This window comes from Paramormyrops kingsleyae, chromosome 3, assembly GCF_048594095.1.
Source record: "Paramormyrops kingsleyae isolate MSU_618 chromosome 3, PKINGS_0.4, whole genome shotgun sequence".
NCBI classification, from domain to species: Eukaryota; Metazoa; Chordata; class Actinopteri; order Osteoglossiformes; family Mormyridae; genus Paramormyrops; species Paramormyrops kingsleyae.
In genome coordinates this window covers 18,776,015-18,793,158 of record NC_132799.1, presented here as the reverse complement: position 1 = coordinate 18,793,158, position 17,144 = coordinate 18,776,015, and the positions used below count along the sequence as shown (strand labels likewise).

The 17,144-nt window shown below is 42.6% G+C and overlaps 1 protein-coding gene across 3 annotated transcripts in view; it reads right to left on the bottom strand.

The window, feature by feature from the left end:
* Nucleotides 1–8,266, bottom strand: part of LOC111839381 (ubiquitin carboxyl-terminal hydrolase 54-like) — a 77,876-nt gene extending 69,610 nt beyond the window's left edge. For 2 of the 3 annotated variants that reach the window (XM_072709775.1, XM_023803279.2), the window contains exon 1: nucleotides 8,184–8,233. The gene's annotated coding sequence lies outside the window, so the exon portion shown is untranslated. Of the gene's footprint in view, nucleotides 1–8,183 lie in introns of all 3 variants that reach the window. The other variant, XM_023803263.2, reaches the window with a different exon arrangement.
* Between the last annotated feature and the right edge of the window lie 8,878 nt (nucleotides 8,267–17,144).

Below are 17,144 nucleotides of genomic sequence, written 5' to 3'. Positions count from 1 at the left end.
TCATGATAATCTGTCTGCCGTTGTATTCCTTGGATGAGCAGGAACTGAGCAGCAATGGTAGAAAGAGGAGGACAGAAAACGGGGACCCAAAACATGCAATGACAGCAAAGTTAATTAATGGTTCTGTTAAACTGCCAACGCAGAACACAGAAACCCCAACGGAAGACAAACTGGTAGAACCCTCAGAATGTTGTCTTTCCGCCCCAACCAAGATGTGCTTTTGACTTCGTTAAATTCTGTTTTCCCCCAACATTTCTAGAAACAGTGGGGATGAAAGTTACCGAAAGACGAGAGCCTAGGGCAAAGTGGTTGATTTCTGCAATAGGTGCTGATTCATTCAGAGGCCAAGAGACATTTGTTTTGCTCTAAGATTAAAACCCTTTTGTTTGTACTTTTGTCGGTTGCTTGGATCACAAAGCTACAAAAGCTTTTTTGTTCTGGCCTGGATGAGTGCTCCTGGACACACCTGTTTTTGACAGTTGCCCAATTAAACCCTAATGAGTCGCTGTGTGTCTGGAGGCGGGAGATCAGGACGGGTGTGACGCTGCACAGGGTATAGCAACGGAGCGCAAGTCACATCGAGACAAGCTGAGGCATCTCCTCTGTGACAAGTGAGAAAGGAACCTTATTGTCAGTACAGGTTGTCCAAGACTCCCTTTGGTCATCAGGACCGGTTTAAGCATGAGGATAATGTGGTCGCTCCAGTTTCCAGGCTTCCTGTTGTTGAATCCACATTCCTTGTCCAGGACTCAGGCTTAAACACCCCCCCCCCCCCCCCCATTTTTACGCTATTGTAATACGCAATACCAATGCTTCTCTCAGTTCACTTTGCAAATAAGAATGAAACCCTTTCATAGTGTGAATTTTCATCATCCTCTAAAAAGAAGCAGACATATTGCCTAAGCTATCTCGTCACCAGGAAGTGGGAGGGTGGTGGAAGTGGGAGGGTGGTGGTGGCAGCAAGGGTCAAGATGGTGATTTGTAAACATGTACTTGGGCAGACACTCAGCGCGGCACTTATCAGCATCAGCTCCTGCTGCTCCCCAATGAAACCGTGTGACACTCTCCCATTAATCAGGCACCATCTGTTTGTGGCTCCAACTCGACACGCTGTCTTACCAGCATCCCTGAGGCCGCCCCACAGCGCCCCCAGTGGGGTGGGGTGAACACAGTGCAGAGGAGGCCAAGGCAGTATACTGGGCCTGCGGGGACCTGTGGGATGCCTGCGGTGGAGCTTGTGGGCTGTTTTTTAAAAAAATTTAAGGTATTTAAGTTTCAAAAATCCTCTTCCTAATGAGTCTGAAAACTTGTCACAAATGCTTCTCATATCCATAGTTTCCAGATCCCAACCAGCTGGACATGTTCTCCTCTTGCATTTCATAGCCGTATGACTAGCATATTTTGTTGCTCACTTCCAGTGGGAGAACCAAATTTTGGATGGAAATGCTCTACCTGACCCAGGGGACTCACGCTATAGGGGTGACCGTTACCTAAAATAACCAGACCAAGCTGCCATGTTAACCAAGGTGGGGTGAACTTTGATGGAAATGGATTTGGGTATGGAGAAGGCACCATCAAATTCCCCCCCCCAAGAATCAAAACCCTCCATGAGGACTGCCCCATGACACACACCTCCACAGCATGCTCAGAGACCAACATGTCTGTTTGGGTTCATTATAGAAGCCAGCCCTTTCTCCGCTTTCCCTGAGCATGTCCAAATTCCCACCCTGTAAGTGAGCAGCTTCACAATCACCCACACTGATATTTTCAGAAGAACATCATGAAAACATCTTTAGCTGTCAGAATGATTTGATTCTCTAGGAACTGGAGTTTCAGAGATGTCATATCCAGAACCTGTGTTTTTTAAACTCTACATTCCATCCTACATTCAAATTTCTAATTCTACGTTCAAACATTATATCGCAGTTCCAGCAGCAAAATGTCAAATGATTGTTTTCAGCAAGCATAACCAAACAAAGAACATGCTTTTCTGTTTTGGATACATAAAGCTGAAACAGCACAACATCCAAGAAACATTTGGAATTAGAATTTGGTGATCAGTGATGACACACTGCATTTAACCCATATGTGACATCATGACATGTGGACATCGCAGGGGGCAGCTAATTCAGAGCCTGGGGAGCAGTGCTTGAGGGGCAGTACCTCAGTGGTACCTTACTGGTTAGGGATTCGAACCGGCAATCTTTCAATTACAAGTGCGCATCCCTAACCATTAGGCCACCACTGCCCTGTACAATGTACTCATTCCAGTCATAATAGTAATAGTCTGATATATTTTAAAAGAGATGAAAAATTCAACTATATTGTACGTCATGAATGTTACAGGACAAACGGAAAAGTATTTCTTAAAAAGACTGATATATGAGCGCCCGTAGTCAGGAGCTGTACGGTTTTGTAGTAGACACTGTACCTGTACAGCTGAGCTGGCATGTCATTATAAAAGGGACAGTGAAATTCAGTTTCTTTGGAGACCTATTAAGTTATGTAAATAGGCAAAATGTGAACTCTGCAACATCCTGTACTGTAAGTACAATTTTGTATTAGAAAACTAAAGAACTAAGTAACAGCAGCAGTATTAATATTAAAATGACCGCATAAAATATTCTGATCGGTGAAGCAGAAGGGCAATTCTCTGCAAACAAAGAGGACTGCTTACACTTTCAGGCTGTATCACATGTATTGTCAGTTTAACAGGGCTGAGCAAGAAGCGCTTTCTGGAACCCACCTGTCAATGGCATTTTTTTCCCCCCACAGGATGATCACAGAGGTAATTTTTTAACACTTGTGCTAGGCTCCGCTCACCCTCCTGGAGGACAAGCATGGGTATCTCCAGCCCTTTCGGCCTTGACTGGTGCAGAAGCCAGCACTGGGAAAATTTAGATTAGCTGTATATAGCTATATGCCTAGTGCAATACCTTGTGTTCTGTTTAATATTGCACTGGGGCAGAGCAAGTGGGGTGGGGGTGCTGGTGGAGTGACCTCCAAGTGTTTGAGGAATTACAAAAAATGGCAGCTGTGCATCATGAGTAAATGGCTGTTTTTGGGAAGCCCGATGGAGCCCTTTGATTTAGCTCACCCAATGGATCGTAAACTTTATAAACATCAAAGATGTTACAAATGACCACTATTGGAAGCTGCACATCCCCCCCCCCCATTGGTGGTAACTAACTTCATACCAGCTGGCAGGACTCCCTCCTTTCACTGATGGGAGCAGCCACTTGCTTCAGATCAGCCTGCAGTGTGGGGGCTGCAGAGATGGAGCCAGTCAGATTAAGGGGAGGGGGGGGGGGTACATGAGGGCTGAGAGGGGGGGATGCGCACAGGCTTGGGGCCATGATATCCTATGGATTTGGCCTCTTTCACAAGTTCTTCAGCTAACACAGTGACTTCCCCACATTGTCCCAGGCAGAACTGTCTAGACTCACACTCTGTTTTCATTCATCAGTCTCTTTCCATTAGAGCTAAAAAATGATCACGATATTTTTTCCTGTATTGACCGATATCGATAATTATCAATATTATAGTTTCACAATGCTGTTCCATGTAATAATGTAATAATCAAAATAATAATAAAAATAACCCTATTCTGACAAATACAATGAATACATTGAAATAAACAGTATTTAGTAAACAAATACTTATTTTCCAACAAATTTTACTGTTTACATACAAAATTCCATAATGTGCATGCAAGTGATATTTGTATAGATTTATCTACACCCTTCTGGCAGTGCTGCCATTGCAGTCAGGTCTCGCGTTCCACGTCGCGTCAGCTACAGATAGACCTAAGCCCAAGTCGAACGCACCCATTGCTTCTTTAAGGGAGGATGGGCAAAATTACAACGTCGTCGTGATTGGCTGATGTGCTGGCGTTCAGTAAACCTCTGCTCGATAGGCCATCGAGTTGTCTGTCTCAGCGCATTCTCTAAAACGGAGCAAACTTGGTTGATCGAGTTTTATAGTCTGTGTGTATCATTGTGATCGTCCTCATTTTTTATCGATAAAAAATCAAGATCGTTTTATCGCCCAGCACTACTTTCCATCCTTTTACCCACCTTTCATATTTCACATGTGGGCAGTGGTGGTTTAACGGTTAGGGAAGCGCACTGGTAATTGAAAGATTAAAGGTTCGAATCCCCAACCAGCAAGGCACCCCTGAGGTACCCTGAGCAAGGTACCGCCCCCAAGCACTGCTCCCCAGGCGCTGAATTAGCTGCCCCCTGCTATGTCACATTGTCACATATGGGTGAAATGCAGAGAACACATTTTGTTGTTGTGTGCTGTGGTGTGTCAAGAATGACAACTAATCACTAAATTCTAAATTCACAATGTACATTTTATCCCATTTTCAAAAACTGGATCACATGTCACTCAAACTCGATGCGGTCAACAACGGGGAGGTCAGGGCTCACTCTCTCGCACATTTTCAACATCATCATCATCTCCCCTCAAAGATGACTGGCCAACAGACACCATGCTAAAGAGCTAGCCATGCTGAGGGTTCCAGTCCTCATCATCACCTTGGTCTTGGGCCTATTTCAGACCCCGGTGAGCAGGACATTCCAGAGCTCAAATGATGCCTCTGTAACCAGCCTGCTTCTCAGTGACGTGTTCTGGGGACCTTGGCAGACATCCTCAGCCAGGGCAAGGGGGTTAAAGCACAGGCAAGAGACACATCTGAAGTTCTTATCGGTTCTGAAGTTTATCACCGTCTAGCTTCAGGGCCAGAGCCATTTGTCCAAGTCACAGTAATAGAAGGGATATGGCCACTAAAATGTAGACACTGGAGGTGCCAACGGACCTGACCGTCTGACAGCAACTCAGAATCAGTTCAGTGACACGCACTGCTCGAAAACTGCAAGGTTTTTCTCACTGACTTTTGCAACATCTTCAACTGTAAATAGATCTGCATCACACCACCTACTGGAAGAACTTTAATAAGTAACAGTTAACAGAAGCAATGTACGAAACCCTCACAGTGGTAAACACAAACACAGAGTTGGCTACTCCTTGACAATACTGCTATCACAATATGAGTTAAAGGTTTTGGGTGCCTCACAGCTGCGTAGCAGTTTACCTGCAGAGAACCCAGCCGATGTGCTGAGGCCCTCTGAGGGATGAGGACTAGGACTGGTCAAACACAGACACAGACATACTCCTAACAGCACTGGTATTAACCATTATCCTGGGTATTAACTTATAATCAAGTTAAACTGTCGCAGCTTTTCCGTTCATTCAGCTACAATCCACACTGTCCACCTGCAATGCTAGAGAATGCCACCCCCAAAGCCCAGACCACATCCCCCTGTTTGGGCCCATTCCTGCCACCCCTAAAGCCCAGACCCCACTGACTGCCCGGGAACAAGCATGGGAACAGGCAGCCAAAATGCCACTGGAGATGACCGTCAATATGTTAATTTATTCACCGCTGGTTTTTCCATGACAATCGTGGCCCTGATTTGGCATGCACACCAGGCTTCTGTGCACTTTTCACAACAGCTCAACCACACTAGCTGGCTGGCATGAAAGGAGGCAGGTGCATTTTTGGAGGAGATGAGGAGGGCTGCTTAACAACCTCTATTTTTGTAAACATCCCTTAAACCAGAAACAACCACCCATGCCTCCTTTACCTAGTAACAGCTCACAAAAGCACAACCTGGGGGTGGGGAGGGGGTCTGATGCATCATCCTGACCTCACTCAGGAGATGTGTAAGTTTAGCATTAGAGAGAGCTGGCAAACTGGTGTCCCTCTTTATGAACCACAGCTGAGGCTTCCTGTACTTTAGACAAAGGCGGAGCATTTGGATGCACTTTCTCTACAGGGAACTTAAGAGACTCAACCATCAATCATGGGCATTTATACTGCAGCTATGAGAGTTTACTTGAAAAAATAAAACAAAAGCCAATAAAATTCTGTCACTGGTTTCATAGCAGTGAGACAGTTTGACAAGTAGGAGCTTATTATAGCTTTATAACCACACTGCATAGCTGCCAGGACAGAATAATAAAATCTAGGGGAATATCACCACATTGCCAGCCTCACAGCCCCACTGAAATCCCCTCATGCTCAAGAAAGTACCAAAAATCCTCCTCTGTTAGGAGGTACAAAGTACCCCAGCCTCAGTTAACTGTTAACATACAAAAGTATGTGCCCCCCTCCCAATATTTCATTTACGTTAATTTACACCCCAATATACAGACCTTTGTATTAAAATTAAGTTGCCCCCTCAATATTAAACTGTCTTACACAGTTGATTTCAACAATTTGCAAAAGAGGTCTTATCGAAATCCTAGACCATTAATCATTTTCCATGTCCAATACTCTACGAACAGGGGCATCGGAGGATCATGGATACCCTGACAGATTCAGGAGCCGAAGCGCTTGACAGGGGCCCTTGAATATGTAAAATTATATGAAAAATTGGACAGAGACTACTAGGTAAAATTTTGTCAGGGGGCCCAGAATTTCTAGGTACACCCCTGCCTACGATAAACCTGACATTGAATGACATGACTGCATGGATCATGTGTTTTAAAAGCAGTTTCACGGCAAGATAGGATATGCTTCGCAGTGTCTTTAGCACCATTTCTTAAGAGGGCTTGATTATTCCCTCCATGCAGCCATTGCTTGACTGCTGCATGAGAGAAAGTGGTGTTCTTTATAAGTAAAACACTGCAGGAATCCATCAGAATATTGCATTTATCAGAACTGGGGAGAACCTAAAAATAAAATACAAAATTAACAAGTTCAATCATCTAATCATAAATATGATTTTCGCCAATTGGGTGCAGGAACCTGTCTCCCCAGATTATAGTATCACCATTTAATTTTTCCTATAAAATACCTGGGTGCACCAATATGTGTGTATGTCATTGATATTGGACTGAGCAATGGTACAATAGCCGAAAAAAAAGTTGCAGTACTGTCTAAACATAAGAGAATGTCATGTGTGCTTCCGCATTTACTACTAAGGAATATTCCAGCGTGCTTTTTGGAGGAAAATATATTAGACTTAAAGTAAATGAACCTGCGGTGTCGACTCTTATCAACCTCATGAATCAAAGTTTTGATATACTTTGACTCTGGCACATTTAGAGAGGTGTGTGCATTCCAGGGGCGTCGGAAATTGGGGGAACGCCTCCACCCCAATATTGGCGGAACCCACCCCCCTACCTTCCCAATTGATAAATGAATACATAATCAACACCGTGATCTTTCTTTTTCATTACTACAGAGGCTAGGACGAAACCTAACGAAGATTGTAGTCATGTATCAGACATCATATAGACCAGTTATTATTTTTAGTTAAGTGATTTTTGGTTATGAAACTATCCTTAACGACGTCAGCCTCATTTTAAATGAACAGTATGAGCCGACAACAGCGATAAGAGACAGCTAAGAGGGGCTCAGGCCAACCTTACGAAAGAATATCTTACGGAAGATATACTTAACTAAGAACGTTTAGGGAAACACGTGGAAGCGTTAAGAGACAACTTAAGGTAGAACTTAAGAAAGACGTAGCGTTAAGAAGGTTTCGAGGAAACCCAGCCCAGATCTCTCACTCTCTCATCTGTTTTCACCACAGCATTAACGAGGTAGGTCCTTGGCATTTTATGGGCTCGATCACAAGGAAAAAAATGCAACGCTGCAATAATCCGGTAAAGTAAATTTGCATTTGTCTTCCATTAACGGTGCTTGTCAAAACTAACGTGTCCCATTAAACTAATCCACTGTCGGAAATGCAAGCAAACGTTTCAAGCTGACTGCAAAGTCAAAACACTAGTACTAGCTGCGATTCAGTTAATAAACGCGACTGTAAACTGTGATGCGAGCGACAGCCTGCTTTTCCGGCAGACGGAGTTAGAAACGCAGCGAGGGTCGTCCGATGCCCCAGTCCGTGTGCTGACATACCGGTGCGTGCAAGCCGCAAGATGGACCAACGCCAGGTTGCGCAGCATCCACCGCGAAACGGCGGAGCGTGACATCCACACAGTCACCCCAAGGTGTGCACGCACTTACGTGTAAACATTGACGCTGAATCATTTGAATCTGACAAGTTTGACTTTTTCAGTGTTCTTTAATGTTAGAACTCGGGATCCCCGCGCCTCCGTAAAACACGAGTTCGACTCCTGTTAATGAAGTTTAGAGACTGCGTACTTACCCCTTCTTTACGTCCCGAGGCAGCTCAGCCTACCTATCTAAAGGGACCCGCACTCATTCTACCTCCACCAGTATCTCGCGGCGCTGCAGCCAGGGCAACTAATTCTCGCGATATTTTAAAGAGGGGATGGGGTTGTACGGGGGGAGGAGGAGGTGGTAAATTATTCGGTCATTTAAACCAAGGGGGACTGTAGAACTGCTGGTGTGTTCATTAATGGAAATTGTCTCCGCTGGCTCTATCAGTCTGTGCAGCAGCAGACCCAGCAGCTATCTTAAAAGGGCGCTTTAATGTTTCACGACTGAAACGTTGGCGCCTTCACCAGTTCCATATGGTCCAAAATGAAACTTCAATGCCGTATCTATCCAGCTGCAAGTTTACCCCCTTACCCAGCCACTCATTTTTACGACCTGTTTTTGACGCGTACACTTTAACGGACTATACAACCATCGTCCCCCTGACACATACATTATTGATTTTTAAATGTAGAAACACTTTTTTTCACATTTTTGTCAGTTGTAATTACTTTATATCATAATATCAATTTAAAAAAATGTGTCAATGTGCTGATCGAAGCAAATTAATGTTGGGTGTTCACGTTGTCTTGGATATTACTTGCAACGTTCTACCCTGTCAAGCACTGAAACAACGACCATATTATTAAAAACTACCCATGAATTTGTGGACGGTTTGGAGTTTATTTAGGTAATAACAGTATGACTCAAACTTTTTGCAGTTATTTGGTTGAAATCCTTACCATGTTTAAGATGTACAAATCACATTTACAATTGTGAACTTTATACTAAACATTATTCCTGAAAGTTCTCTTTTTAAATAAAACTGAACAATGATATACAAAAAAATCCCTGAATATATACAGTGAAGTCAAATGCATCCACTGAGCTGATGAACTGTTATTCCTCTGCTTTTATCTGACATTATCCACTGGATCCTTCTTTTAAATGAGAAATAGGCTGAGTGTAGTCTCAAGAAATCAAAGCAACCAGATTACAGCTGAATGTAACTCAGCTAACTCCCTGCTGTTGAACTTGGGGATGGAAGAAGAAAGGTCTAGTGCAGGGTTGCACAGGATGATCTCTACTGTTGTAACAGCACATGTATTTGGTGTTCAGTTTGGAAAACACAGTGAAATGAATGAATACATTTTTTGACATGAGCAGAACCTAAATTCACAAGTATATTTTTAACACAGAAAACATGCTAATTGTGGCTGTGAGTTTGTTACGGCTAGCAGTCATAATCGGTGGTTTGGGAACATTTTGATTTCCCATTAATTTACACCAGCACTGGAGGGAAAGCATTTGATAAGATGAAGACTTTTCAAGTCTGTTGGCTGTGTTATACCAAACTCAGATATGTTGCCCGGAAACAAATCCAATGTACCAACAGGGGGGAATGCCCCTCCCATGAAACTGCAGCCTAAACATAGTTATTCGTTTTAAATGATGAAATCTTAATTATTTTAAAACTTTTCTCACATTGCTTCCTTTCACAGTGTGACTATTGCATGTGTCCCCATTGCAACATTTCAGTCACATCGCACCCACATCCAATACCCCCCACAGTTGGGGCAAATTTGGTTCCGCTCAAAGTCAAGCTCCTTCCGATACCACTGGGTGTTACTGAACAATTGAAGATGGATTAGGAGAACACATTTCATCAACTTCACAAATATGCAGAGGTTTGCAATTTGTGACTGATAGTCTTGTAAGTGATAATGTCATGGGTTAAGCATGAAAAGAGTGTATTTCTTCATATTTAGATGGTGTTACGTACTTTGTGCCTTGCATAAATTTCATCATGAAAAAGTGCACACGAAAAAAAACAGAAAACTGCACAAAAAATATTCAGAATGATCAAACCTGGTGTATAGATGTGCATGCAATTTCCCCCTGAAAAACTGGAATTATCCTGTACATTCACATACATGCACAAGCCTGAGATCCTGCCCAGCTGCTGCCCACGAATAACCATAAATGGTCAATGCGAAAGAACTGCATATTCATATAAAATACAAATCAAGCCTTTGTGGTTGAATAGTCTGACGGTAGTAACTATGTATATAAAAAATAAACAGGAAGAGGAATTTTGAGCAGCATGAGGTAGAGGCATGACAAAATGTTATGTGTGGAGGCCTAAACACATTTATCACAAAAAAAGAAAATGTACAGTACCAGTCAAAAGTATGGACACACCAAGCTGCCTAAATAGGATAGTGATGGTGTCCTATCACATGACCTGGCCAACTGACATAAACACAGTAGAAATGGTTTTGGAGGAGTTTTACCAGAGAGTGAAGGAAAAGTAACCAATGAGTGTTCAGAATGTGTGTGCAGCTTCTTTCAGGTCAGCTGTAAAAACATCCTAGAAAACCACCTCGTGAAAATGGCATATGCCAAGTTCATGCTACATGATTTTAGTCTTAATTTTTCACTTGCCAACAGTTTTTGAAAATCGCAGACAAAACCAGCAGATCACAGGCAAATGGGGGTTCAAACGGCGGTGGCAAATCGGTACTCAATCGCTACTTTTCAAAGATGCAACCCGATGGAGTCGCTGAGAGTCGCAGATGCCCATCGGATGTTTAGCATCCTAAATACAGTGGTACAGTACCTCAGTTCTCGAACTCATTAGAACTCGAATTTCTTAAAAGTCGAACCAACCAGTTCGAAAAAAAATTACCTAGAGCTCGATCTGAATCTCAGAAGTCAAACCGTGAACGCCAACCTAAGATAACTTGTATGCACGGGAAAATGAGTCACGCAGCACGTCTCTCAGCGGAAACAAAGGGTAAAGCTTCAGTCTCAGCCTCGCATTAGCTGTGATAGCATCGTGCATGTTTACACTAGCTGAATACATATATTTAGACAGTAAAAATACATTTAGACAATGATAGACAGTAACAGTAATTATTATTATATAATAAAATACATTTTAAAATAAAGATTTCTTATTCATTATTTTAATATTACTAATAAACCATTAATACGTTTAATTATGGGCCTATTCATGTAATGAAAGGCCCATATTACTCTTCACCTAGTAAACTACATTTTGCCAATTTGCACTGAGACCGTGAAAGGCACGGAGCTCACTTTGGTGCCAAATCGTAGGGCTTGATTAGCCGGACGGATTGACATATCGAATGTCTCCGTACTCCTTACGGATTGTGTGCAGTTGCCTCTCAAAGTCGAAAAAAAAACTTTATTATTATTATTCTTCCGTGATTTTCGGCAATTAATGCGGGTCGTACCGTAGCATGCAGCCAGGTAATCTATATATCAAAAGTGAGTCCTTCATGGTGTGAGGTGTGCTATTACTTTTCTGCGCAGAATATGTTACCATGGTGACGTTATTCACGTTAAAACACACTAAAAATCCCATAGGAATGCATTGAATGCTAACTTTTACCTAGCATTAGCCTATACCTAACTAACCATGTGAATAGTAGTAAGGATCGTCTTTTTTCATGGCAGTGAATGGCCCATTGACTTCAATGCATTTCAGTCAAAGTTGTCCCACTCGGCCAGCGTTCATACCACACCAACAAGACTCGGTATTCAACCTTAGGCCTCATCACCCAACACCGCAAGTCCAACATCTTGACCCGCACTCATCTTTCATCCCTCGTTCTCTCCCATTGACTTCAATGCATTTCAGTCAAAGTTGTCCCACTCGGCCAGCGTTCATACCACAGCAACAAGACTCGGTATTCAACCTCAGGCCTCATCACCCAACACCCCAAGTCCACCATATTGACCCGCACTCGTCTTTCATCCCTCGTTCTCTCCCATTGACTTCAATGCATTTTGGTCAAAGTTTCATTATTTGGCCACTGCTCCTGCCACAGCTACAAGACTGAATAATTAAATCAATAAGTAAAAGCACCAGCTCTTCCCCGGTCAGCAGAATAGGCCCATCTCAAAATTTCTTCAGGAATTTTCGTTTCTAGTTATAATAATATTGTTGTGCCCAGCGGGGACCGAACGGAGACGCAGGCGTCGATCAGGATATCGCGGAATACGGGGTTTAATTATAGATAAGGCAGGCAAAACGCAGACAGACAATACAATGACTGGACTGGGGAAACAAACTGAAACGCGGACGAAATACAGAGGACTAATGACAACGACCAGAAACAGCTGATCACACGGGGATTCCACACGGGGTTAACGAAGGGGCGTGGCACACGGAAGAAACGGACGATCAGGGCAGGACACATTGTTTGGATACATTTATTTTCTTACTTCACAAATTACTGTTTTGATAAATGTGCTTAGATGTGTTTAGTACAGTATATGCTCTTCTTGTTTTATCCGGTTCATTTTGTGTTTAAAAGCTAAAAAAACATTTAGGTGTAATTTTTTGGGGCTGGGAACCAATTAATTGGTTTTCCATTATTTCTTATGGGGAAAATTCGATCACAACTCGAACTTTTTAGGATTCGATCCAGAGTTCTGAACGGCTTAAATTCGAGTTCTGAGGTACCACTGTACACTATATTGGCAAAAGTATTGGGACACCTGCCTTAAAACACACACAAACTTTAATGACATCCCATTCTTAGGGTTTAGGTTTATGGGGCACTGGAGAACCTTCTGGAACAGGTGAGACCTGTTCAAGCCGGATGGGTTGCATCTGAACCGGAGGGGAACCAGTGTACTGGGAAGGCGTATGTGTAGAGTACTTGAGGAATGTTTAAACTAGGGACTGGGGGGGCAGGGAGGTTAGTTAAGTATGTAAGTGGGGGGAAACGGAAAGCCCCAAAAAATCATATTATAAGTGGGCACCGTAATAGGCCTACCCTTTGTTGTCTGTATTTAATAGCCAGGAGTATTAGGAATAAAATTCATGATTTAGAGGCTTTTATCTCATTGGACTCTTATGATATTATAGGAATAACTGAAACGTGGTTGAGAGAAAAGGATGGACAAGAATATAATATGGATGGTTACACATTGTTCCATAAAGACCGTATAGGTAAGAAGGGAGGTGGTGCGTTTGACCCCCTTTCGCCTTCAGAACTGCCTTAATTCTACGTGGCACTGATTCAACAAGGTGCTGAAACATTTTTTAGAAATGTTGGCCCATATTGATAGGATAGCATCTTGCAGTTGATGGAGATTTGTGGGATGCACATCCAGGCAGGGGCGGACTGGGACTAAAAAACAGCCCTGGACTTTCTCCCAAATAGGCCCACCAGCTAATACTAATCAAGCTTTAGACCAGGGGTGTCCAATCTTATCCGCAAAGGGCCGCTGTGTGTGCGGGTTTTCGCTGCAACTCCCTAATTAGATTACTAATTAGAGGACTGATTAGCTGAAGAGTCCTCACACCTGGGTTTGAACAGCTGACCTACAGGTTATCCCAAAAACCTTCATACACACCGGCCCTTTGCGGAAAAGATTAGACACCTCTGCTTTAGACAAACCCCAGATTTGTATGTTAAGTGTCAGTTCCACAATAGCCCACCACAGAAAGACAGAAACAAATTGCACTTAAATGGAAAACAATGAGATTTTCCCTCCCCAAATTTTTGGTTTAACATAGAGCTTTATTTAGCCCTCTTTCCCACTTGCTAGCATGTCACGAGTGTTAGGAGTGGATGGTTTGTTTTCCAGTTTCTTTCAATACCATGGTCTTCTGTCTAGCTGCAGAGATGACCTTACTACTGACAAGATAAAATCACAGCCATCTCTCAATTAATTTTTAGAGCGTCTATATTTTTTATATAAAATATATTTTTCATCATCATGCAAGTCCAGTTAATAGATGCTGACTGGATGACTATAAGAATAAATGTAGAGTAGGCCTGTTGTTTTATGTTGAGGCCACTTACCAGTACCTCTTCCTCCCATGAAATTTCCTCTGCTGTCTGTCCCTTGTGACCAGTCTGTGGATGCTCAACAGGTTCAACTTTCACCTGGTCTTCAACACTCTTGCTGGGTGATTTAGCGTTTTGATCTACATTACTGCTGCTGCTGGCAGTTAAACTGCAGCCAAAAAGCTTTTTACATTTTGACGCATCATTTTCGAGAGACTTGGCTTTCTTTTCTTTTAACTTTTCCCATCCTCCTTTCTCCTTACGTTTTTGGCTTGCCATCATTCCCGCAGCTGCAACTTATGATTCGCTCTTTTTTGTTGGCTTTTACTGATGGATTTGACAAATGATCGTATTAGCGCCATCTGCTGTTAGCTGATTTCCCATTTAAGAGGAAAGGCAGGCTGACCGCCGTGGATCAGACGGCTGTTCTGGACTTTTCCAGAACGCACAGATTGCCAGTCCACCCCTGCATCCAGGGCACGAAGCTCCCGTTCCACCACATCCCAAAGATGCTCTATTGGGTTGAGATCTGGTGACTGTGGGGGCCATTTTAGTACAGTGAACTCATTGTCATGTTCAAGAAACCAATTTGAAATGATTCGAGCTTTGTGACATGGTGCATTATCCTGCTGGAATTAGCCATCAGAGGATGGGTACATGGTGGTCATAAAGGGATGGACATGGTCAGAAACAATGCTCAGGTAGGCCGTGGCATTTAAACGATGCCCAATTGGCACTAAGGGGCCTAAAGTGTGCCAAGAAAACATCCCCCACACCATTACACCACCACCACCAGCCTGCACAGTGGTAACAAGGCATGATGGATCCATGTTCTCATTCTGTTTACGCCAAATTCTGACTCTACCATTTGAATGTCTCAACAGAAATCGAGACTCATCAGACCAGGCAACATTTTTCCAGTCTTCAACTGTCCAATTTTGGTGAGCTCGTGCAAATTGTAGCCTCTTTTTCCTATTTGTAGTGGAGATGAGTGGTACTCGGTGGTGTCTTCTGCTGTTGTAGCCCATCCGCCTCAAGGTTGTGCGTGTTGTGGCTTCACAAATGCTTTGCTGCATACCTCGGTTGTAACGAGTGGTTATTTCAGTCAATGTTGCTCTTCTATCAGCTTGAATCAGTCGGCCCATTCTCCTCTGACCTCTAGCATCAACAAGGCATTTTCGCCCACAGGACTGCCGCATACTGGATGTTTTTCCCTTTGCACACAATTCTTTGTAAACCCTAGAAATGGTTGTGCGTGAAAATCCCAGTAACTGAGCAGATGACTCAGACCGGCCCGTCTGGCACCAACAACCATGCCACGCTCAAAATTGCTTAAATCAACTTTCTTTCCCATTCTGACATTCAGTTTGGAGTTCAGGAGATTGTCTTGACAAGGACCACACCCCTAAATGCATTGAAGCAACTGCCATGTGATTGGTTGATTAGATAATTGCATTAATGAGAAATTGAACAGGTGTTCCTAATAATCCTTTAGGTGAGTGTATGTAAAGGAAAACTTGCAGGCAAGGGAGCTTACTGATATAAGTAAAACTACGGAAGCTATATGGGTAAAATTAGATGCTAAAAACTCGAATAGCCTAATTGTCGGTGTTTGTCACAGAGCACCTAATGTAGCTGCTGAGGAAAGCAGATTGTTATACAGTGATATTAGGATTATGAGCAATAAAAATGATGTGGTAGTTATGGGTGATTTTAATCTACCGGGGATGCAGTGAGACATTGTCGCTGGCTCTTCTGAAAATGAACTGGAGATGGTGGAATTAGTATAGGATTGTTTTTTTACTCAGTTTGCTAACACCCCTACCAGGGGAGATGCCATTCTTGATCTTGTTTTCTCTAATAACCAGGACAGGATTGGTAAATTAGACATTTTAGAACCACTTGACAGTAGCGATCATAACATGGTTAAATTTGAGGTTAAGTTTAGTGCCCGAAGAGCAAAGTCCAAATCAAAAATATACAGTATAATGTTAGGAAGGCTAACTTAAATTGTATGAGATTAAAACTAGAAACTGTGAACTGGATGGAGTTAAATAACAGAACTGTTGAAGAGGCATGGGAATTTATTAAAAGCACATTATTGCAAGTGCAAGAGGACTTCATACCTGTTTCCAGCAAGAATAAATCTAGGAAATTGCAACCTAGGTGGTTTACTAGGGGAATAAAGTATAAAGTAAGGAGGAAAAGGGCTTTGTTCCAGAAATGGAAAATAACTGATGATGACAGAATAAAGCAAGAGTATCTAAATCTACAGGCTGAGTTAAAAAATTACATTAGACGAGCTAAAAGGAATGTCGAAAGGAAGATTGTATTGAGAGGATGACGTTAAAAGTTTCTTCAGGTATTTTAACTCTAAAAGAGCTCTAAAAGCGGAAATTACTAATCTGCAGGATAGTAAGGGTCTTATAATTGAAAACGAAATTGATATAGTAAATGAGTTCAATGATAGTTTTGCACGGGTATTCACTGTTGAGGACACTAGTAACTTACCAGTTCTTATTACTAATCCAGCATCGTCTATAACTAATATATATATATATAACTGAAGCTGATGTTTTGCAAAGCCTAGCTAAGCTCAAAATAAATAAATCACAGGGCCCTGATGGCATCTAAATCCACTGCAGCTGATGCTTTGCATTGCACTTCATGATGTAAGGCTTGGATGCAGCTGCTCGGCCATGGAAACCTCCATGAAGATTTTTGCGAACTGTTCTTCAGCTAATCTGAAGACCACACGAAGTTTGGAGGTCTGTAGCTATTGACTCTACAGACAGTTGGTGACTTCTGCACATTGCGCCTTAGCATGCATTGTCCCCTCTCTGTGATTTTATGTGGCCTACCACTTCATGGCTGAGTTGCTGTTGTGCCCAATTGTTTCCACTTTGTTATAATACCACTACCAGTTCACCATGGAATATTTAGTAGTGAGGAAATTTCACAAATGGACTTATTGCACAGGTGGCATCCTAGCATGATTTTATATACCTGTAGCTATGGAAGTGATTGGAACACATGAATTTAATGATTTGGAGGGGTGTCCCAATATGTTTGGCAATATAGTGTCGCTCCAGGAAGTCATGGAGGCAGCAGGTACAATT